General features: G+C 28.2%; 1 protein-coding gene across 2 annotated transcripts in view; it reads left to right on the top strand.

The window, feature by feature from the left end:
• The first annotated feature begins 1,169 nt into the window (after positions 1 to 1,169).
• LOC142331137 (neuroglobin-like) overlaps positions 1,170 to 26,107 on the top strand; it is a 297,336-nt gene continuing 272,398 nt past the window's right edge. The window contains exon 1 of one of the 2 annotated variants that reach the window (XM_075376834.1): positions 1,170 to 1,311. The gene's annotated coding sequence lies outside the window, so the exon portion shown is untranslated. Of the gene's footprint in view, positions 1,410 to 26,107 lie in introns of both variants that reach the window. The other variant, XM_075376833.1, reaches the window with a different exon arrangement.

A 26,107-nucleotide genomic window follows, 5' to 3' on the forward strand; every position in this document is an offset into this window, starting at 1 on the left:
CTATACCGAACGTTTTAATTATGCATTCCAGTTCCAGAGGTATTAAGCAATACAAATGCTAAAAAAACACACATTCCACATCCAGTTACAGAATTTCATAATAGTGTTTAAAAAATATATTTTTTTTTTAATTTGTTGACTCGGGATTTCATTTTACACTTCAATGTATTACAATTCACAATATACCAAGAAGTTATAAACAGTTATAATATCCGAGTATATAATTCTAGGAAAAGGTAATTTTCATAAAATTTGCGTATAGTTTTTATTTTGAATATTAATTCTGGAAAAATTAAGATTTTGAAAACTCAACATCGGGAAAAACTTTTCAGTTTCAATATTTTTAATTTATTTTTTTAAAAATTAATAATACAATAAAAATTACAGAAGTTGATTAAAAAAATTTGTATGTTATAACAATTTTATTTAATCCAGGAGTTATGCTTGCCAAATTTTGTCGTCGGCCGATTGATCAGCATGAAAGATTTAAATTCAATTAAAACAAGATTTGTTTCTATTTCTTACCAATGTACGTTAGTCATTGGGATTCAACTGGGGGTATTTTTTTATTTTAGTAATTTTCTATCAACGAGAAAATGGACAAAAGCAACTCGACTACTGAATTGTAACTGAGCTTACACTGTAGCTTACGGTTTAAAATTGCAATAAATACAAATTAATTAAATATAATTAAAAATTAAAGAATTTCAATATATTAGAAAAAAAACTTTTTCAAGCAGAAGGGTTTTTTACTATTCTAAAGAATTATCCATACATAATTTTCTCTAATAATGAAAGTTTATTTTTCCTCTATTAATAATTTTCAAGAAGAAAAAAAGTAATAATATAAGTGGGTTTTCATGCCAAACAATTTAATTTTGTAACAATATCCACTGATATAGACCGAAACACAAATATACAAACGATATATAGTTGTTACTTTATTTAAAGTGACAGATAAAGTCACGAAGTACATAATAACATACAAAACAGGGTGGCATTGTCCATGTACATGCCATACCCGTGCCGTGGCACAATCAAACATAAAAGCCACACTGCCTGGAGTGACGTAAATATCGACGCCATACATCGAAACGCATCTGCGCAATGCGCAGGTAAAATACGGGGATGTGGATCCCGGCCGTGAGCTAATGTACAGTCCAGTGCTGAAACTCGTAGAGAGCGTCGTTAACTCAACAGTGTTTGTTGAACGAGGCAACCCCTTCAGTGTAATATATAGATATATATATAAAACATTCTGAGAGTCCCTGTGTTGTGCGCGAACTATTCTTCCTACACTAATTTTCCCAGGTCTGTTTTAACCCCCTCAATTGCACGTATATTTAAACTATCAATAAAGCAACGTTAATATATTATCTCAACAAATTCTAATCGTCTTTTTTTTATATGTAAGTATTAAAATATACTTTTATTATTATAATTAAAATTATAATGTTTTTTATTATTATTTTTTTTTAATGCATTAAAAAAAAAAACTTTTTTCACAAGGTTGAATATATTCGCGGTATAACAAAAAATTTATTTTACTTTAATAAAACAAAAGGAAACTTTTTTCTAAATTTATTTTTGATAATTCCTAATTAAACATGACATGAACACTAACTTCACTTATTTATTATTTCACAATATATCAAATTGATAATTATTTATATATATATATATATATATATATATATATATATATTATTTGTAATAATCATTTTATTTGTATGAGAATAAATTATACATTTTTATAATTAATTTTTTTTTTGTTTTCAAACTTTTGGAAAAATTGCAATTAGTAAATTAAAAGTTTATAAATGTTTTACGAAAATGCATATAAAAATAGCAATTAAGGAAAAAAACATTAAATACAAATTTCTTATCGAATAAACTATTTTAATAGAATTTATATTATTACGAATACGTAAAAATATAATGTTAGTGTTTTAAGAATTTGTTTAACCAGTTGAAAGTAGTTATAAATAAATGTAAAAATTCTACAATTCATGTCCATGTGTTTAACCGCGTGGTCGTATTGTACGGATACTGTATTAGCCAACAGCAAAACAATTGAAAAAAGTTAATGAATTTCTTTTGGTTATCAATTCTCTTAGTAGAAAATTATACTTAAATACAATATTTTTTTAAAATTATAAGCAATGGATGAATTTTATTTGAAAATGTAATATTCATTGTAAAATCATACAGTATATTTCACGTGCTTTTTAATAAATTTTATAACGTTTAAAATTCTTATAAATATTTAAAATTTAAATGACTATAAAAAAATAGTATATATTTGTGTAAATAACAATTTTAGCTGTTCATTTAGAATTAATAAACAATTACATTTAACCATATAATAATTATTTTTATTAACAATACGATTTTGCAGAAAAACAGGATAACTTTTATCCTATAAAGTCGTGTCATCTATAATAACACTTTTCAACAGTACACGGAAACTAACGAAACATCATCTTAACTTCACAAAGAAATACAATAGAGAATTTTAAAAAAACAATTTAAATTTTTACGTATCATTGGTAATTAGCTCATACTAAAGATTTGCCGTAAGGAAAAAAGTAACCGAGAAAGTACTTTTAAAAATTATGCTAAACAATTAACTCATAAATTTAACAAATTTTACATACTTAACTAATTAAAACTAACCTAAACAACATTCCGAGTAACGGAACATTAATTATTTTGCACAGAACAAAGATTTATTAACATTGTATACTAACAGACTAATCTTATCTATATGTCGTACAGGAATATATAGCTAATAACGATTTTTATCTACAACATTATCTAATATGATGGTTTAAATAATATTACATTATAAATCCCCGAGAAAAAAAACTGGGTGCAGGAGGCATAATAGAAAATACCCTAACTTCTAAAACACTGATTTTTTTAACTTTTTTGCCCACCACCCACATTGAGATTCAAAAATTTTATAGCGCCCCTCAAAATTTTTAAACTTACCATCTTTTAAAAATAATAATTGAAATTTCTGTTTTTAAGATGCGCTCTTAAAAACAACTGCAATTATTGTTTTTAAACGTGGCATATCCTACTTTTGCGTTGAGCTAGATCAAAATCCTTCAATTTCCATACTTATTTGTATCAATACATTGCTTAGATCGGGAGATATGCAACATTAAATGCAAAAGTGACCTTTTCTCTTTAAAGTGAAATATTTCGGTTCAGAAAAATCGTAGACATACAAAAAAAAGAAGAAATTAAAGCTAAAGTTTGAAATTTTTAAACGATTTCAATGCAGTTTACTGAAAAAATTTCGTTTACCCCAGCTAAAATGTATATATACATATACATATATATAGTTAAAATATAAAAACACGAAGAAAATCTGTCAAAAATTTAAAACTTTTCTTCTCGCTTTTTTTAAATTTGATGATTTTTGAAATCTTAAGTATACTGTCAAAGAGTAGGGTATTTAAGCTTAAATTTTTTTTATTCGTCTCTCTCTAAGCATCTTGGTTGCAAAGTTAAAGTAGTTTAAATACAATTATTTTTTATCATAAAATATAGGTGTCCCTTTAATTTTTTTGTGCTAGTGTAGTAGGTATTTAATTTTAGTTTGAAATCAAGAAAACATAATTTTTGCCTTTTTTTTAATCAGCCATCACCTTTCTAGACCGCGAGAACGCCTCAAATTTTCTGTAGGCCTTCTACTACCCCCCCTGAAGTCTCCAGTGCAAAGGGGCGATATTGCCCAGTTTAAGAACGAATGTTCTAAAACATCAAAAGAGAAATATTTTTTTTTTATCTAAAAATTTTTAATGATGAAGTTATTTTATGTTTCAAATCATTTTATCTTCAATTCAAATTAGAAAAAAAAAATTACTTGAAATTCGGGAAAGATCAGCTTAAATTTTAAATGTTTAGTTTCGATCTGATGGCGGGAGGAGAACAAAATATATAAACGCGTTCTCATATGAGGGGCTAAGTCCCAGACGACTATAGGGAAATCGAAAGAAGGGTGTTTCAACCGGTTAATCTTAATAAATAAAAATATACTTTATACTTCAATGATTACTTAACACAACAATTTTTAAAAACACGATTAAGTACTAAAAAATAATAAAATTATTATTATATATTTTTAAAAATATTGTATATTTGTTTTCTAAAATAATTTTTGTACATTTCATCAGTTATTTTTAAATAATTTTGTTAGATTTCTTGATAAGGTTTATAAAAAATATATTCGATTACATTTCATATATTTTAATTAGTTTCCTTTTATAGGTTTCAACATTTTTAAAGGTTCTAACATTGGAACTAATATTATATAGGGTTTTACATAACAATAAAATCAAAAGCGTTAAAACAATTTTTCTAATTTACTACCGGATAAAATTACTTTTAAACTCGAGTCCGCGTATATTAATTTCTTGATCAAATTACCGGAAAAAATTAAATAAAAAAGAATCGTGAAAAAATTAAATTTGCTACGAATTCAAAGTTATCTTAAAAATACCATAGTATCGAAGATGAATGGTGTTATTCTATCTGAGATATTTTAGTTAAATAAAGGAAGTTTCATCACAAGTTAAATATATGTTATCTCTAAAATTAGAATTTGGTACTAAATAATTACAATTTTTCATGCAAAATCAGCATATTTGCTTATATGATATATATTTCACATTTCAATAAATATAATTATTTCTAATTTTAATATTTCATATAAATATTCCGTATATCAATATTTAGTAATATTTATATTATTTATTTTATAAATAATTATATATATATAAATGCTATTATCATTTTTACATTTGATTTTTTCCTTAAATAAACATCATTAAAATAAAAAAATTAATCTATTTTTTAAAAAATTAAGTAATTTTATAAAATAAAATATGTATTTAGGAAAAAAAAATATATATGTAAATATCATAAATAACTCAACAAAAAATGTCTCACAACAAATCAACTGTATTGACACTTTACAACCTCTGATAATAATTAAAACCTTCCTGATAATAATTTAAAAAAATAACTTTTACAAATACTTTTTACAACTTTCTTTTTACTTAAAACACTTTTTCTTTTCATTAACATACAGATGAAAAATATATTATAAAAATGTCGTATTTTTTTCCTGATTTTCAATAAAGTTAATTTAAGAATTCACAGTGCTTTCACAACAAAACATTTCATTACATTGAAAAATTTAAAAAAGTAAAATAATAATTTCAATAGTTCGTTACAATCAAAAACTTTTTAAACAATTATCGTTTAACAATTAAAGAAAAATATATTGACAATTACATTTCGGGAATATCAAACTGATTTTCACGGAAAGGGGGACGACAGTAATTACACGGATTCTTCTTTTATTTATCTGACGTTAATCCAGTCACAAATAATTTTAGCCTTCACAAGTTTCCATCATTCCTGGTTCTAATTTTCCTTCCATTCTAACATTTTTAAGTTTCTCTACCTCATCCAGGATCTAATATACTCCTTTCTCTTAGACACAATAAATTTTAATGATTTCCTCTGCAATCTATCCTAATTCAAGGTCAATCTTATAATAAATAAAATCATCATATTTTAAATTTTATACATAAAATAAATTACATAAATAAATTCTTCATTTCTTTCATTTTATACATAAATTTAAAATCATATTTTAAATTTTATACAATGTTCGATTAAATATATCTTCAAAACAAATTAAAATTTTTTTTTACTGAACCAATAATTCATGATAATATTTTTTTTTAATGGTTGAGATAATTAAAAAAAAAATTTTTAAGCATCAATGTTTTTATTAATATGTTATCATATACAAGATCATTTTCATTTTTGAACGTTTTGATTATGATCTCGTGATAAAATATGATTTAATATTTAAAAGATCCTTTTTTAACGCGAACTCTAAATTTATAAATTAAAAAAAAATTATTATAATTTGAATTAAAATTCTATTAATTTTTATCGATTTCTCCAATTACCATAAGCGTAAATATAAATAAAATTGTGTACAGATCTAAAAAATTAATTTGCAAACAAAACATTTTATCCTGGAATTTAATAAATAAAACAAAGAATATGAAAAAAGTTTTTTACTTCTTTGTACGAAGTTAAGGAAATTTTTTAATCGCGAACAACGTCGGTTTTCAGATTTCAATGGAAATATCCATTTTGACTATCCCTGAATCCATTTTAATTAGTTTCGGTGTGACGTCTGTACGTACGTACGTACTCGAATTAACTCAAAAACGATTAGCCGTAGGATGTTGAAATTTTGGATTTAGGACTGTTGTAACATCTAGTTGTGCACCTCCCCTTTGTATTGCATTCCCTTTTTATTTAATAGATATATGTAAATTGCATATTTAGTTACCTTTAGTACAGCTGATGTTAATATATACATTAATTTGATAGTAGTGTAATGTTCACTCGTAAGTTCATAACTACACATGTTCATCTCCTCTCATTTAATTAAAATACACGACACAACAATGTAACAATATATAAAATATAATTAAATATGTAAAAAGCTAAACAAGAAACATTAAACAATAATTTTAAAAAGTGAATCAGTGCGTTTTATTTAACATAAAGTTTATATGGATTACAGTATTGAGAATAGTGGGAATAACCGCGGACGCTATTAGATTCACATATTTGTGAACATTTTTTCGACGAGAAATGTTCAAAAAATTTGGATTTTTGATTTTTTCTTAACTGTAGTAATAAGCCCTCATTGAGAACTTTTCAATGATATATCATAAATGGTACTTATTTTCATTGGTTCTAGAGTTAAGCCAAATAAAATTCTAATTAATGAAATATTTGGATCTTACAAGGGAAAGGCTTATCGGTTCGAATCCGACTTCATTCCCTTTTTTTAATTTAAATATATTGATTTATTAATAATTATTAACCTCTGTTAAAAGATTTTTATAATAAATAATAATTAAATAATACCAATAAAAAAAATTAATATGAAACAAATCAAAAGTTATTAATGAAATAAAATTTTATGTACTTTTAAAAATGTTTATATGTAGGCATAAAAGGAAGTTATGTGGTTTCCACATCAAATTTTTATTTGTAAATCCTTTTATTAATTTGATTTTCTTTTAAAAATATAAAAATGCATATATCTCATATTTCTAAGTAATCTTATAGAATTCCGTTTGTAACGTGCGTGTTCTAAAGATGCAAAAAGTAAACTTTATATCATTAATAGCTATACAAAGTATCCGAAAAACTAAAAAGATGTCATTCAATGAAACTTACGAATTTAAGTTGTCCGTTACTTTACATCATTAGAAAAATACATTCAACTGATTTGTATTTAAACCTGTTAAAATTGAAATAAAACAAAACCTCTATCAATCTCTGATAAACAAACAATTTTTTTAGCTAAATAATAATTAACGAAAAACCTAACAAAATGATTAATAAAACCATTAACGATAGACATTTAATAATAGTAATATTAAGATAAAAAAATGAAAACTGAAAGAAGGAAATAAATTAAGAATTGATATAGAGATTGCTTTTTCAATACAACTTAATTATGGATGGATGATAAACTCAAAAAAAAAAAATACTATTTTAAATTTGATTTTTTCCTTAAGTAATAATCAGAAAAAAAAAACAAAATCAAATTAATTTCTAGTAATTAATAGTTTTTTTAAACAAAAATAAAACTAACACAAACTCTAGTATATTTACCATACGAATCAACACAATGTATTTTTTCCTCAATAATTTCCAAACGATGATTCTGTATCATAATACTGTACTACATAATACTTACGTATCGTATTTAGAAAAATAAACATTTACAAACAACAAATTAATACACAGAGTGACCCATGAACAAACGGAGAAATTTCAGGACATGTTCTACCGGTGAAAATACTGAAAAATGTTTATATAAAGACATATTTGGAAACGCTTTGTTTTCCAGTTATAGCTAGCGAAAGATTTCAGCTCTTATAATAATAAAAAGAAGCCCACTGTAATTTTTGAGACCCAAATTAAGGAGTAAAGTAAAATCAGTGGTTTCTTAAATAATTTGAGCTGGGAAATATGATAAAACAGATCTCAGAATTACAAAAACCAGTATTTTTTAAGATAGACGTAAAAACACAAAATTCGGTGCCGAAAAACAATTTTTTTTTTTTTTAGATTTTATTAGAATAGCTTTATTAAATGATTAATAATAAATACAGAAGATTTAGTAATAATACTTGTAGACAATTTAATTCTGAGAAATTTAATGTAAATACAGCCAATATAAAGTAAATAAAAACTTTTAAAATTCTGTTTTTTTATAGAAGCAAAACAAACCAAAAATAGAAAATTGTATTCTTTCTTTACCTAATAAACATTCTATTTAAAAAAAAAAAAAGTCTGTTTTGCTTCAATATAAAACCGATTTTCGTACCAATATTTAAACCATTTTTCTAATAAATTTATTTTGTTTCAAATTTAATTTTCTTTAAGTAAAAAATTTATATTTTAATGTACCCATACAGGCTTATAATTTTATTATTAATATATATATTTCCAAGGACTTTCATATCCATATCTCACCTTGATCAAATGCAAAAACTTTTGGTTATTTCGGTTTAGAAAAAACTGGTAAAATAACTTCTCTTGACAAAGAGAGGTAAAAAAATATATTCCAGTTCATTTAATGAACATAGTCATATACCTAAATAAAACAAGTTTATATTTAAATCTAATTAAACTTTTATGAAACAAGTTTAGCTCAAGTAACAAGTTTTAAATTCATTTGTACATATTTTACTATTGATGCCCATAATTTGTTTTATTTACATATATATATTTAAAATTGATTTTAATTAACAAAAAACAGTAGAATTAGTCAGTAGAACGTATATGGAACAAGGCTGAATCATTAACTACCTACATAGCTATACCTCTAATTAGGAGCTTAAAGTTTATTACGAAACAGCTCAATCGACAAAAAAATGGGTAAACTTTGCTGACAATTTTTTAAAGAATATTTTTTGATATTTAAATTCTAATCGTTATTACGAAACAAATTTGGTCTTCAAATAAAGCTGTGGGATAAATTTTATTCAATTTTTACTTGCTTTATTTTAACTCACAATGTTTTTTTCAAATTTTTTCAGTTTTTTTCATGTTTGTCCTCAAATCTTGCATCCTTAATTTAACATACTTCCTGACATTACCTATTTATGAAATTTTGCATAGTTACTAAGGTCGGGTGACAATTTAATATTCCACTATTTCTTCTGCAAACCGCCCCGTATGGGGGTAAATTTTTAAAATGTATATAAGCGACAAAGAAAAGTTGTGTTAATATACAATTGTATTTCAATAATCAAAAACTTTTATTTCGTTACTTTGTATAGTAAATGGTTTGTTTGATTGAAAATTTGTTTGATATTTTATAAATGTATTAGAAATTTCAATGTATGATGATATCTTTTGAAATCCAAATTAACTTACTAATTAAACTCATGCAATTTATGATAATAATTTGATTGAAGTATGATAAAACGTGAAGAATTAAAAATTTTTGTAATATTATTTATGTCAAAAATCATATGAAACCATCAAAATCATCTCTTAATTTAAGTTTCAAGAACTTCAGTATGGCTTCATTTTATTCTTTCAGCATAAAACAGGACGAAATATTTCGAAAGCTATAACTTGAAAAAGAGGCGAGTTTCGGACTCATTTTTATATGAATTATTTTATTTTATTTTCAGTTATGGAACATAGACGGAAATTCGTTTCGTATATATAAAGAATAATGAAAGCTAGATGAAAAAAACCGGTTTAACGCTTTTTTTTATGAACAGATGAAGCATCCTCGTTTTGATATCAAGTAAATCGTTTCAAGCTGTTGATATAAAAGAGATAAATATTAAAAATTAAAAAAACACGACTGCCGAATAAACATTGTTTATAACATATATATATATATATATCATAACATTGTTCTGGTTTGATTCCATCGCGATTTTGTATTATACTAGTAAATACCCCGTTTGAATTTTTAAAATCGAAAGATCTGGTTGCGAAGATAGAAGAATATTTCTGAATAACCGTGTTCTGTTAGATCGAGAGTGTACCTGATGCATGAAAAAGTGAGCCTTCAACCTATTAACAAATAAATTTTGAATTTTGAAAATCGGATGATTGTTTGCAGAGATATTATAAAAGCACCCCTTTGCGCCTTACAAAACCCCGCTCCAGAGGTATACCCCGTTTGTTACTAGTTGATGGTGATGATTGGTCTAGATCCGCACGAGGTGCTCGCATCATCTCACCACTTTAGCCTCGCACGCAATCCTCCAGGGAAACCCATTACTAAACATAAATCTTTATTAAATGGAATTTTTTCAAATTTTTTTAATATTATTTTATTTTATTTAACTTAAATTTAATTTTATTATTTTTGTAATATTATTCATTCGATTGATTCGAATCTTCAATTCAAACCTTCCACAGTGATAGAGGCACACAGTTCATTAATTCAATTCATTAAAGTTTGAGCTTCAACCGGCAAATCTCCACTACTACATATATATTTATATAGCCTATGATACTTCCGATAACGTAAGGATTCCAACGCGGGGTCATACATCTAAATCGGTTGAGCCGTTGAGCTACTACGGTGGAACAAACATACACCCTAAATACATTACACTCCTTTCTGGGCAGTCGTGTAACAAAATAAATCCAGGAGATCCGGCAGTAACCCACCGGGTTGGTCTAGTGGTTAACGCGTCTTCCCAAATCAGCTGATTTGGAAGTCGAGAGTTACAGCGTTCAAGTCCTAGTAAAGCCAGATATTTTTACATGGATTTGAATACTAGATCGTGGATACCGGTGTTCTTTGGTGGTTGGGTTTCAATTAACCACACATCTCAGGTACGGTCGAACTGAGAATGTACAAGACTACACTTCATTTACACTCATACATATCATCCTCATTCATCCTCTGAAGAATTATCTAAACGGTAGTTACCGGAGGCTAAACAGGAAAAAGAAAGAAAAGGAGATCCGGCAGTACAATAACTAAATTTTTCCCATATCACAAAGTTCTGCATAGAACAAACAAAACAGGTTGAAGATAATTTTATTAAAATTATGTTTAATTTATAAATTCAAAAAATTAATATTATGCGTGAAAAGAGAGATATTTTGAAGAAAGCTTAAATTCATTTTGAAATACAAAATTAATACACATCTTTAATAGCACGATAGCTTTCAATTACACAACCAGCATCACAAAAATAAAAAGTTTCATAATACATTTTAAACCTAAGTAAAACGAAAAAATAGTGTTAAAAGAAATATTAAGCCACGAATATGAAGCAATATTTATGAATTATATTTACAACACTGCTTTTATGAATTTTAATCAAGGTTGAATTCATATCATACGTTATTCTTACTTGTCGAAGTTTGTTAGCATAATAATAATAATAATAAATGAATTACAGTCATCAATATTCTTTATACATTACATAATTATATTTTTTTGTAAAGGTTTAACACATAATTGTTTAGTTTTTTTGTTAACTTATTCACGGGTATTAAGTTCTAGTTGTGAAATGTAATGATTTTAAAATTATACAGTTAAAAAAAATGGTTCATAGTATTAATAAATAAAGAAAGAGCTTTACTAAATGGTTATTATAGTAGATTGTAAAATAACAAAACGGTCAAAAAAGTATTAGCAATACAAAATTCATTTTAAGCAATTTATTTTTTTTTTGAAAACGGCTTTTAAGCGCTTTAATAATAATAACGTAAAAAAAAATTCTATTAATTGCAATAATAGTTTATATTATGAATTAGTTCGAATATGAATTTAAATAACTTTTTTATTAAATGAGATTACGAGCATCGAATTGCTTTGGTGTTTTTTCTCGCTGGAGTTTTTTCGCGAAATGAAAAATGTGCAATGCCTGTCCGGGATTCGAACCCGGGACCCACCGAATAAAAGGTCGAGACGCTACCATTCCGTCACAGGGTATTAATAATATCCTAATATTATTAATATCGATTTGAAAATATTTAATAATATTTTATTATCGTCATTACATAATATTAAATTGTTTTAGAATAATTTATTTTCTTTAAGTACTTTCATACGAAAATTCAAGAAAATTAATATGAAAACTTAGCTAAACTTAGTTTATTAAGTAAATTAACAATATATAGGCCTATTCACATACTTTCAAGGGACCTTAGCTTTTCCTCAATAGCGTTCCATTTACGTTGTTTCAGAAAGGGGGAAAATTTTCTTATTATTATAATGAAACCAGTTTCTCTCACCCTTTTGTTTCATCCGAACGATATTTTTCATTCGGGTTATAATGCAAGCGGTATCCGTTTTGGGTTAGACTGTTTCTACATTATCGCTAATTTGTGCTTTAATGCCTCTGGAATATCATCAGAAATGTTTATTTTGTTATGCAGCAGTTGAAAAGGCGTGCTTGAAGTTTTATTTTTAAAAAAATGTCAAAACTCGCAAAAATATTCATTTTTTTTCCTGCTATTTCCCTAGCTAACTTGATAACTGGCCATTCTAGAGAAAAGATCGAGAGAGAAAAAAGGATTTTTATTAAATTTTACACACAATATCATCAGTTGCAAATCGAAAAATACATTATTGATGCAAAAATAGCAGGAACTGTCAAAAAAAATATGAAAAAATGAACAAGATTTTTTAGGAATATTTTTTGAGTACTTTTACGTAAGACTTTAAGATTTTGCACTTTTTGATATGATAAAGCAACAAGCCAAATTTCAACAAAATTGGTCCGATAGTTTTTACATAATAATTTTGAAATCCAGATTTAAGAAAAAAAATAGCGAATTTGCAAATTGTGTAGTGCCTGAAATAAAGTCTCTAGAAACTTGAAAATTTAATCACGTATAAAAGACCACTCAAACTTCAAAATGAATTTTGAAAAATTTAAATCATTTAATTAGCAGACCCTAGAGAAGTTTTCAAACATTCTTGTAATTATAACAAACAAAATTATTTTTTTTTTAAATCGATGTCTGAGTTAAAAAGTTCAAATATCATACTGGAAAACGCGAATTATTACTAAATATAGGTCTATTAATCTATCGATAATTTGCACAATGGCAGTCAACTTTGATCGGTTGTATCTCCGGAGATAATTAACGAATCGAAACTTTTTTTTTAAAGAAGCGTCTTTCCGAGTACTTTTAAGCTGAGCTTTAATTAATTTACATAAAAATTCGTGAAGATATTCAATTTGTTTAAAAGAAAAAAAACAAATTGCAAAAATGTTTGTAAAATTCCCTAGGCTTTCCTAATTAACCGATAAATTTTTCAAATTGCATTTGAAAGTTTGTGTGCTCTTTTATATGTGATTAAATTTTCAAATATCTAGAGACTATTTTAGGCTCTTCACAATTTGGAAAATCGCTTTTTTTCTTAAATCTGGATTGAAAAATTATTGTGTAAATACTATCGAACCTATTTTGTTGAAATTTGGCGTGTAGCTTTATCATATTAAAAGATTCTTTGAGGCAAAATCTGAAGGTCCTACGTATAATATAAGTACTTAAAAAATCCCAAAATGTTGTTTTTTTTTTTCATTTTTTGACAGTTATTGCTTTTTTTGCATCAATAATAATGTATTTTTCGATTTGAAACCGATGATATTGTGTGTAAAATTTAATAAAAATCCTTTTTTCTCTCTCGATATTTTCTCTAAAATAATCAGTTATCGAGTTATCTAGGGAAACAGGAGAAAAAATGGATATTTTTTGATATTGTTTTTTATATTTGTTTAATAAAAATTTAAGCACTCCTTTTTCAACTGGCGAAACATAACGAAATAATCATATCTGATCATATTCCGGAGGCATTAAAGCAAAAATTAGCGATCATATAAAAAAGTTCAACTGAAAACAGATACCGCTTGGACTATTAGCTATTTTATGTATTTAATTTTTTTTAAATTGCATATATTTTAAAAATATAGAATAAAATGTTTTTTAAAAAAAATTTATTTCGTTTCTTTTCTGCCAATACTATTTTATTCCTTGTCTAACTTCGCCTCTTATTTTTTTGGAAAATTTTTTCCGTGTGGTTTTCCTGAAAACTATTGAAATTGTTCATTTTATTTCTAAAAATATTTTTGCTTCTTTAATACTTAATCCCTTTAGATCTTTTTCGGTTTCTTAAGCCCAGCTATTTTTATTCTTTAATTTAGAAAGATATAATTTGTTAAAGCTTTTTGTTAATTTGTTGTTCTCCATTCTTTATAAATCTCCGTAAACGCTTAATCTTCCTTTCTTTAGGTTCGTAATTTTTTTCAGATTTCTATTAATTTTCTTTTTTGCTTGATAATATCGCCACATAAGCTTGAACTTTGTGCGTGGGATATGGAAACGTAGCGTATGGAAAATGTTTGTCTGACAGGGATTCGAACCACCTCCGGATGAAAGGCCGAGAAGCTATCGCTCGCGCCACGGAGATTGATGTTTTTAAATTTATCTTGATAACTGTTAAGCTAATTTTTTTTTAATATTATTTTTAATACCAAAACATCGTTCTAATTTAGAAATAATTTTAGGTCATGAAAAGATTTGTTCTACTTGAAGTAAGTGAACCAATTATTATCATTAATAATATTCTCACTTATTTCAGTAATTATTTGGTCTTGAGATTTACGTGGTTTTAACAAAATACTATTTACAAACTTGTTTAAAGTAAAATAACTAAAATGTATTAATAACAAAATAATCATTCTAACTTTGGTATATTTCAGCTCTTTTTTGTTAAAAAATAAAAAAAAAGATTTGTTTTACTGCTTTTTTTTACAGTTTGCTTTGCTGCGTAGTTTTTCTATCTTTTACGTTTTAAGACATCTTAATGGGTGTTACATTAGGTAGCTATTCAAAGCAACTTAATTAGTTAGCTATTCCAAACAAATTAATTTTTCTGATGTCAAAAATCTTTTTTCACATCTGTAGTTGTATTTCAGTTTCCATTTCACCTTAACGCCGTCTTTCGTTTTCAACTTCATTCATAAACTAATTTTGTAACTCTCATCTATTTATCCGTAAAGTTATTATTAGCGCGGCGCTCACCCTAATAATTTTCATAAATCATTCATCAAATCCATATCTCTAATTTACTTCATAATCTCGATTGCATAATTCATTTAAAACATTAGTACAATATTCTGTTAGCATAATCTTTTCTTCTAATCTTACTATTTTTTAAAGCTGAAATTTCATCTCACGTTACTGTCATGTTATACACGAAATTTATAAATTTTTAATTATAACAAAATGCCAAATTGTTTAAATAAATATATACTGGAATTTAATTAGTGTTTATTTATTCATTTACATTACAACAGTATGACATCCTATAACAGCTTCTGGTGGATTTAATGAATTCTGTAGCGTGTCTCACCGGGAGTCCAACCCGGTATCTTTGAATGAAAGATCGAGATAGTACTACTATACCATGGAGATCAGTGGAGCTCATATTATTTATAAAACTAATGAAAGAAAGCTATATTACAATGATTTTGCCATCATTTTAAAGATTTTACACAAATTATTTTATTATTAAAATTTTATTAATCATTTATTAATAAATTATTCATCATCAAAAATTTATTTTATTATTAAAATTTTAATTGTGACATCTAGTCGGTCGGTTAACACGGAGAGCCTATTAATAGGGAGCACAGGGAGTGGTTAATAGAGGACTGCTGTAATTGCACGCTCGAATAATTTATGAATGTTTATAACACAATTTTTTTATGTTTTTTGTTTTTTTTGGTCTATAAATTTTACACAAAAATGTTGTCTTTATGTTTATTTTTTTAAATTTAAAAAATAATTTTATTTTTTTTCTAATAAATTAAAGTCAAACAATATATTAGCAGAAAAACATTTATTTTTTAAGAAAAATAAAGAAAAAAATATTTTCTTTAACAGAAAAATATTACAATATCTAGATCATATCAAAATATATTTGAAATTTAATGAGCGAATCTTGCCTCTGGGTGTATTGAGAGATATTGCAACACAGAGATGCCGGATTCATCAATAAACGTACAATATTCAATATTACTAAGATAATATTTATTTTCGTATTATTATTATTTAAATCTTTACTGTAATATCTAAACTTAGATATTTTACAATCATTTTTTCAGATTGTTCACTTTTTGTTTTTAATGAAATGTGCGGTCATGGACTGCTATAATCATTTAGCTCGAATGGAAAATCTGTAGCGTATTAAAAATGCCATAGCTGACCGGGATTCGAACCCAGGGCCTCCAGGTAAAAGGCAAAGACGCTACCACTTGCGCCATTTCGGCGCGAAATTTATCTTATATTAAAGTATAATTCCAGTCTTCAACATTTCATTGTTAATTAATTAACAATGCGTCCTTGAGAAAGAAAGTAGAAGTCAAGAAGGACTAATATATATATGACTAGTTAAAAAGAAGAAATGATACACATACTTCCAAGATCGAAAAATATCAATTAGACTGATAATACTTATGGTCAAAGACTGTCTGAGAGGTTGACTGATTTTTTTCTGTTTCTTTTTCCGACTAGACTTCGGAAACTACCGTAAAGTATTACTTCAGAGGATGATATGTATGAATGTAAATAAAGTGTAGTCTTGTCCATTAATAAAGTGTAGGTCGATCATTCCTGAGATGTATGGTTAACTGAAACCCAATTACCAAAGAATACCGGTATCCACGAACCAGTATTCAAATCTGTATAAACGTAACTAACTGCCTTTAATAGGATTTGAACCTTAGAACTTTCGACGCGATGAGTTTACCACTAGACCAGGGGTCGGCAACCTTTTGAGTCAGAAGAGTAAAAAATTACAATTTACAAAATTTCAAAGTTTTTACAGAGCCACAAATTTTTTCGAAAATAGGTTTATTAAATAACAATATATAGGTACTTACACTTATAATTATTATTTTAACGCTAATTTTTAAATAATAAAAGCTATAAAATAGATAAATAATAAAATAGGTAATTTATTAAACATATATTTTAATAAAAACACTTTCGGGGTAATATCCAACAGTAGTACTTTGTTTCTTTTTTGACAATTCTTATTGACTTCAATAAAGTATTTAGGTATCTTATTTGGAAAAAAATATGTATAATATGTATTTTAAAAATATAATGCTTTTATGTTACCTATCTTTACTTCGGGTTTTTATTATTATTATATATATGTACAAACATAACTTTGAGAAGATAATTCGCTTCTAACTCTTTTACTTGAAATAACAAACTATGCGTCACAGCCAAAGCACTGGTGAAGACGCCAAATTGTCTTGAGTCGAAAGCGACTAAAACCTACATAGAAACATCCGACGACGGCGTCATTCGAGAGCTTCTGACGGACTGACGACAGTGACGACGCGTGTCACGGTGGAGGGGTGGGGTGAAAAGCGAGTACAAGTGGAAAAGAGATAGAATCGGTGCCTAATCCTTGTTAATTGATTCAGAACGATTTTTAAATGTTTTTTTTGATAAAATAAATAATATTTGCGTATAGAACTAAAGCTTCACATCCAAAGAGCCGCATGCAGCTCGCGAGCCGCAGGTTGCCGACCCCTGCACTAGACCAACCCGGTGGGTTAGGTTGCCTAATTTAACTATGAAATAAAAAAAAATTAAAAATCAACATACTGTCCACAAAATTACACTCTTATTAATACAAAACCTCTTTATTAATAACAAAGCATTTAATACATTATTATCTTCTTATAACTTAAATAAAAGTTACTCATTCAAACATTTTTAAAAAATTACTAAATAAATTAAAATTAAAAGAAAGTCTTTATAAAGCAGCAAGAGTGAAGAAAAATTTTTAAGTGATTCTATAAAAAAAAAAGACAAAAGGGTAAAAGGGTAAAAGAGTTAGAAAATGAAATGATTTGAAGGGGTCCAGCGGCTCTGTGTCTGGATAGACGGAAGGGCGAACGAAGCGATCTCGGACCGGTTTGTGAACTATAAAATTAATTATTGATGATTTCACATTTTAATTTCGATAATAAATGGAAGTTTAATTTTAATTCAGTTTAAGGGAAAAAACTAAGTATTTTTTTAATTTTTGCTTTATAAGAATTATACGCATTCTTGCTTACACATCTTCTTGAAACTTCTAAAGAATTTTAAGATAAATCAGTGGTTTAATGATTTAAAAACGTAAACTCTAATTAAAATTAAATTTATTTACTTCTAAAATTAAAAAAAAAGGTGATGGAACGGAAAAATCTATAAAATAAAAATAATAAAATGGAGTAATATTCCACAGCGTATATATATTTCTTACTTTTTTTTTATCGCATATTTAGTTGTCTGGAAACAACCAATAATTATGATTTTATTGTAGATATAAAAACCAGGGACAATGATAAAACAAGAGATTTCTGATAAAAATAATTTTTTAATTAAAACCAAAACACTAACATTTTTCATAAACCTCGTAAAATTTAAAAGCAAACACATTTTAATGATTTTTGTATTTTTTTTTATTAAAAATAAAAAGCTTTTACCTGCAGTAATAATATGAAGTATAAAAACATTTTTTAAACATAGATACAGAATAATTTCTTCGTACAAATTTCAGTTACCCAAGGGAAATTTATTTAAAAAGAATGTCATTCTCAAAGGATTTTTCTTTTATCGAACTTCAAGTAAATATAAAGCGATTTAAATCACAAATGTAGGTCATATCCGAAACCTTTTTTAAGGACAAGATGAATTTATGAAGTCAGCCACTTAATATACGAGTTAGGAGTGCTACTAACGATATAAAAGAAAAACAGAAGAGTAATATACTTTAATTTATTATGAAGATATTGTTCATGAAGGTTTTTTTTTTGTTTAAGGAAACGCTTGAATTATTATATTAAAAATATTTAAGTGGATCAAGTACCTCTCTCTAAACACGCGCGCGCGCGCACTCACACAGGCCGAACAAAAAATAATTAGGAGGGGATGTTTTATAATATTCCGACTTTTCTTCAGAAAATTTCTAAAATTACACAAAGCAATCTAGCACAAGAAAGCATCTGAAGAAATATATGGAGCTTTTGAAAACTGTGCAACATTACAAAAAAGTATATCTCTATTAAACTTCAAACTGTAAAAATTATATTCAAAGGAATATAAAGTATAATTCGATTTTTAAACACAAATAAATATTAATAAAACAATTATTTTAAATAAATATTTAAATTTCATGTAAACCACTGTAATCTACTCGATAACATGTAATCACATGTAGATAACCGAGTAGATAACATGTAATCGAGTAGATAACATGAGTAGATAACATTAGGTAATCGAGTAGATAACATATAATCTACATGTAATATACTCGATAACAGCAGAAACGTCCGACGGTTGAAACGAGCCTATGTACTCGACTTAGGGTCTGAGTAACAGTTTTAAATCTAACACCGTCAAGTTTAGTTGTGTCGTATCTAATTCCTTGTTACTTTTCTTTCTTTTTCTTTTTTATTTGCTATTAATGTTTGTTTTGTGGACAATATGGGTGCTCAAATTAATGGTTTGTGATTTATGATTGAACTTGAAATTTCATATTTGACTTTTAGTTTGCTTGCAACTATTTATTGCGTATTATTTATTTTGGGGGTTCCTTAAGGACCTTCTTATTACGTTCTTTTGTCAGAAAAACACGTAATAAGTAATTACTTATGGCTCTGCAGGACAGCTGATTGTAATTGTAATTGTTATTGAGAAAAAAATAAAAAAATAATTTTAATTATTAAAAATTCGGACTTAAATATAGAATAATAAATAGTTATTTAAAATGTGTACAAGAATCAGATATCTGTTATAAGAATAGAAAATGAATAAAGACATCTTTGGTTAAAAAAGGAATGAGACAGAACTGTATTGTGTCCTCGTTGATTTTAAGTAGTATATAAAAAAGTAGTATAAAAATACGGTGGATGGAGCCGTATCATGATGAAAACTCATCATAAAAAAGAAAATAATTAAAATATGTTATTATATTTTCACAAAATATATTTATAATCACAACTATTTCAGTACATACAGTACCTTCCTCAGGTGTTACACACAGAATTCTAACGATAAAAGTAAATTACAACCAAAAAATAAATACAAAAACCAAGAGATAAATTATAAAAAAAAGAGCAACAATTGGGAGTGCACACAAATCAGTTTAAGTGTTTTATCTCTTTTGGATTTCATATTTATTTTTTGGTTGTAATGCACTTTTATCTTTAATATTCTTTTCGTAATATCTGAGGAAGATACTGTGTACCGAAATAGCTATTGTGATTATAAAAAAATAAATTTTGTGAAAATCTAATATCGTATTTTTTTTTGGTTTTTACAAAAATTTCAATTTTAGGACGATCAATTAAGGGATTTCAGAAAAACACAACTGCAAAGATTGGAACTATATTACGCTGTAGCATGAAGAGCTCGTAACTGAAAAAACTGAAGAAGTAGTGGCATACACTACCACACGCTAGTAGTAACAGCGTTAAAAGCGACCTCAGTTTTAAGTTTCTCACCCGGTATTTGAGGAAAAATTTCAGAGTGAACCAAAGGAGAAGAAGAAATAAACAAATTTCGACTCTTTGATGATATTATTTTTGCAAAAGTCAAAAATGAGTTACAAGTAATACTGAATGGCATGGATTTCTAGTTCTAGATAGGAGAGAAATTTAGTTTGAAAATAAACAAAACTAAAAAAAAGATAATGAAATGTAACAGAAGGAAGGATAATGATAAATAAATATTAAATTGCGGGAAAACAATAAACCAAAAGTTGGAAAAATTTTTTATTAAGGAGTCGTCATCATCAAATCGGTGTAAGCAAGGAGAGGTTTAATTAAAAAATAAATCAACTAGAATAAATAAAAAGAACTAGTTTGGGGGCTTTATGACACCCAGGTTTAGTTAATTAGCTAAAAAAGAAAAGTTTACAACATAAAAACTGTAGCAGGTACAGTTTCTACATAAAAGTATTCTGTAGAATTATTGGAGTATAAAACAAATAATATAGAATGTTGAGGTTAAAAGATTGATACAGAACAGTAAGGAATGGAGAATAGCATCAAACCAGTCAACTGATTGAAGACAAAAAATAATAATAAATACAAAATAATAAAGCAATATAAAAACTTGAAAATATAAAATTATGCAACTAAACTGTGATCAGTTAAAACTTCCACCTGGATGACCAGTCCTGATGGGGAGAGTAAAAGATTATGTAAATGTTACATTTTAAATCTTGTACGATTCTCCTGCTTTTAGCTTCGACTGCTCGCATGATCACCTCTAAGAAACCCATATAATTTTTCTATTACCTATTTATCTTTTATTTACATGTTTATAATTATTTTTACTTATCCTTTAAAACTGCTGATAATAATTGATTAGAAATCAAACGTACAATTATAATTTTTCTACTTAAACCGTTGATATAGCTTTTATTTGTTGTTTCATTCCAATAAACATAACGAGGTCTTATTTCGTAAACGGATGCATTTCTTAATTTTCATTTTCTGAATAGTTATTCTGATGTAGAACATAACATTTAACAAAAATGGGCTTCAAAAAAAAAATAGTTGGTATATTTAGTTCTGATATATTTATGTATCGATTAATAATATACAATATTAAATTGCTAATATTTGTCTTATCGGTCGTTGTAGTAATAATATTTCAACCTGTCTATAATAGTTATATCGATGGCTGTGTACTAGATGCAGTCAATCAATTATTTTAATCGAGTACTCCTTCTGTTTGTCGATATTCGTTATTTTAATCCGACATGGGTATGATTGACCTATCCGTGAGGAGCCAAATAAATAAGCCGTTCGTATTTTACAAATCTAAGGGGTATTACATAATTTTAAGTTTTGCTTACAGGATCATGAAATATCCCTTTCGTTAAGCAAAAGGGAAGATAAATAGCGTTGTTCAAAGGTGGCGAGTTGCCACAATTTTGCTCGTTTAAAGAGCAATACATAGCTGCAATGCAGCAAAATAAAATTGGAAGTTGTTTATTTCCTGTTCGCATGGAGTAGGGAATATACCGGTTTTAAGTTTTATAACAAATAATTTTGTTGATTGGAAAAATTTCGTAAGAGAAGTGTGTGCAGACACGTTATTCTGTAACCCAATAATAATAGGTATAATGGTCTGAACGTGGAAATAGAGAAATCTCTTTATTTTACAGCAAAAATACAATGCAGGGACGGTTTACCCTCCACAGTGGTGTTTGCGAAATTTGCAGAGAAATAAAAAAAATGTAAACAGAAGAACAGAGTGGCTTTAGAGCAGGACGGTCCTGTGTGGACAACCTTTTTTGTTTAAAGCAGTTGATGGAGAAAAAATACAAAGAGAGCTATATTTTTTTTCTTAGATGTAAAAAATCCTACAATTATGTCAGTAAACATGGTATGGGAAGTGCTCAAGAAAGTAAAAGTAAGCCCAGCGCTTATAAACGTAATAAAAGTAGTATATAATAAGCAGGATAAAACAAGAATATTATTTATCGTCAATATTTTTAGTAAACAAAGGTCTGCGGCAAGGATGTCGTTTATAATTATCTATACACTATTTAAGTAATATATTAGTGAAGTACTGAGAGAGTGGTCAAGGAAGTATAGATGCGCGTTTAACAAAAAAATATTTCGTATATTTGGTCTCCGATCGAACTAAAGACACCTTACTAACTGTAATAAAGAAGTATATCAGATGTGCAACAAACATAATTTCCGATTATTGGCAAGTTTCGATGATATAACTAATCTAAAAGATTACAATTTTACACATCAAACTATTAATCACTCGGTTAACTTTTGACATCCAATTATCGAGGCGCAAAAACGAAATCGCAATAAGTATGGTTCATCGAGATCTACGCTACAATCCTATTTCTGTGAATTTATGTGCCCTCGGCACATAAATGTGCTGAGGGCACAAATGCTGGGTGCTGGGTGCCCTCAGCGTTACTTTGATTTTTATCTGGCCACGGCTTGTTTCGGGTATACTTACATGCCAGGAGCAAAACTGACGATCCCTTTTGCCTTTCTTGCGCAGAGCTCGATACACCGTAACACGTCGTGTTCGACTGTCGGACGTGGACTGCTGAACATCGCTGCTGTAAGTTGGTGACTGGGCCCCTTACAGTTGACACAATCATAAACTGTATTTTATCAGGGGCAGACAGGTTTCGTGCGGTAACAGACTTTGTGATACGGATACTCCAGCACAAATCCAAGGATGATAGGGTGGCGAGGTGTTGAGGGACAGCCCCCTGCGGAGCTGCCGTTCCTCTGTGTTTGCACGGACGGGCAGCAGTGATGAGGCACTGGGACTCCCTCATCCATTCGTGAAATAGAACGAGACCCGATGTGAGAGCCCTACACAGGTTGCGCTCATTAGAAGCATTGGCATCAAGACCGAGTCCCGGCTTCTGGGGTGGAGTTTAGGAACGACATAGTCGAGCTTGGATACCCCGCCCTATGGGTAAGAGGCAGGCAATGAAAATATCTAACCGGCGGGCTGACCTATCGGACTACACTTATAGCTGGCGGATGGGGAGGTCCGTTAGAGTAGACAACCCCTAGGCTTTGCTTTGTTGTAGATCCGTCCCGCGGGGAGGGGAACATTTTTATTTCTTTTTATTTCTGTATAAGAGGAGATGTGCCCGCTTTTGAAATAAGATTCGCATAACGGGCAGCTGATTCTTTTTACAATTTGACATTCATATTTTTAAATTGTTAAATAAAAAGTCGGCTATCTATCTATTCTTGTCATTTTCCAAGAAGAAATTCCTTAAAAGAGAAAATTTTTCTTATTTTATATTTCATAAAGATGAGAATATAAAGGTTACAGTATGAGAATAAATCCATATTATATCAGAGCTATAACGTACCGTAAATAAAATAGTATTTTCTTTCACCTGTAGCTTAAAATATTTTCAACAGGTAGAGTATAAATGCTATTCGTATAAAATTCACGGAACGTATAAATTATATAGCAGATATGCCACACATGTGTGTGTGTGCGCGCGCTCATACACACTGTTATATAGATTTAACATTTAAATCAGGGTCTTCAAACATTTATTCTAAGGGCCACAATGACTCTTCCACTAAGTTCCAAGGGTCAAGACCTTTTTTTTGAGGTGGAAATGCATTTACGCACAGTGTCGGATTCCTGTCGATGGTCTTACTCTACCGCCACCAGCAGACTACCGACTAAAACTACCCCGTAAGGAATCACGCACCCCGGAACCACCATTAGGCATAACATCCGGGTGCGCAGGCTCCAAAACCGGTTTATTCTACCTTTAAAGAGAGATCGAACTACGTAAAATAGGAACGAAGAAATATAAAATCGATACGACACAACACGACTCGACGACATAACACAACATTTTTTTAAATTTATTTTTAAATTAATATTACAACAGAAGCCTTAAACTGACAACGCTCTCCTATTGGCTACACAGCCGTGAATTAAAAACGATCATAAAACTAAACTCAAATACAAACACGAAAATCAGAAAACGAAAAACAACCCAATAAAACGTTTTCCTCAGAACTTCAAATGGAAATGAATGATCTGTAGTGTACCGATATTTTTAAAGAAAAATATAAAAAGTCATCATTGCTGGAATTTTTTAAGTTCTCTAGTCACATAGTTTGATAAGTTACATAAATTTACTTGTGGCTTGTTTTCCGCTTTCGGCACTACTTATCTGTATGACAAAACATTCTCCAAAATGAAATATACAAAAAACATTTTTTTTTTTTTTGTTGTCTTCAGTCATTTGACTGGTTTGATGCAGCTCTCCAAGATTCCCTATCTAGTGCTAGTCGTTTCATTTCAGTATACCCTCTACATCCTACATCCCCAACAATTTGTTTTACATACTCCAAACGTGGCCTGCCTACACAATTTTTCCCTTCTACCTGTCCTTCCAATATTAAAGCGACTATTCCAGGATGCCTTAGTATGTGGCCTATAAGTCTGTTTCTTCTTTTAACTATATTTTTCCAAATGCTACTTTCTTCATCTATTTGCCGCAATACCTCTTCATTTGTCACTTTATCCACCCATCTGATTTTTAACATTCTCCTATAGCACCACATTTCAAAAGCTTCTAATCTTTTCTTCTCAGATACTCCGATTGTCCAAGTTTCACTTCCATATAAAGCGACACTCCAAACATACACTTTCAAAAATCTTTTCCTGACATTTAAATTCATTTTTGATGTAAACAAATTATATTTCTTACTGAAGGCTCGTTTAGCTTGTGCTATTCGGCATTTTATATCGCTCCTGCTTCGTCCATCTTTAGTAATTTACTTCCCAAATAACAAAATTCTTCTACCTCCATAATCTTTTCTCCCCTCCTATTTTCACATTCAGTGGTCCATCTTTGTTATTTCTACTACTTTCATTACTTTTGTTTTGTTCTTGTTTATTTTCATGCGATAGTTTTTGCGTAGGACTTCATCTATGCCGTTCATTGTTTCTTCTAAATCCTTTTCTCGGCTAGAATTACTATATCATCAGCAAATCGTAGCATCTTTATCTTTTCACCTTGTACTGTTACTCCGAATCTAAATTGTTCTTTAACATCATTAACTGCTAGTTCCATGTAAAGATTAAAAAGTAACGGAGATAGGGAACATCCTTGTCGGACTCCCTTTCTTATTAGGGCTTCTTTCTTATGTTCTTCAATTGTTATTGTTGCTGTTTGGTTCCTGTACATGTTAGCAATTGTTCTTCTATCTCTGTATTTGAACCCTAATTTTTTTAAAATGCTGAACATTTTATTCCAATCTACGTTATCGAAAGCCTTTTCTAGGTCTATAAACGCCAAGTATGTTGGTTTGTTTTTCTTTAATCTTCCTTCTACTATTAATCTGAGGCCTAAAATTGCTTCCCTTGTCCCTATACTTTTCCTGAAACCAAATTGGTCTTCTCCTAACACTTCTTCCACTCTCCTCTCAAT

This window comes from Lycorma delicatula, chromosome 10 (genome assembly GCF_047948215.1).
Source record: "Lycorma delicatula isolate Av1 chromosome 10, ASM4794821v1, whole genome shotgun sequence".
Classification (NCBI taxonomy): Eukaryota; Metazoa; Arthropoda; class Insecta; order Hemiptera; family Fulgoridae; genus Lycorma; species Lycorma delicatula.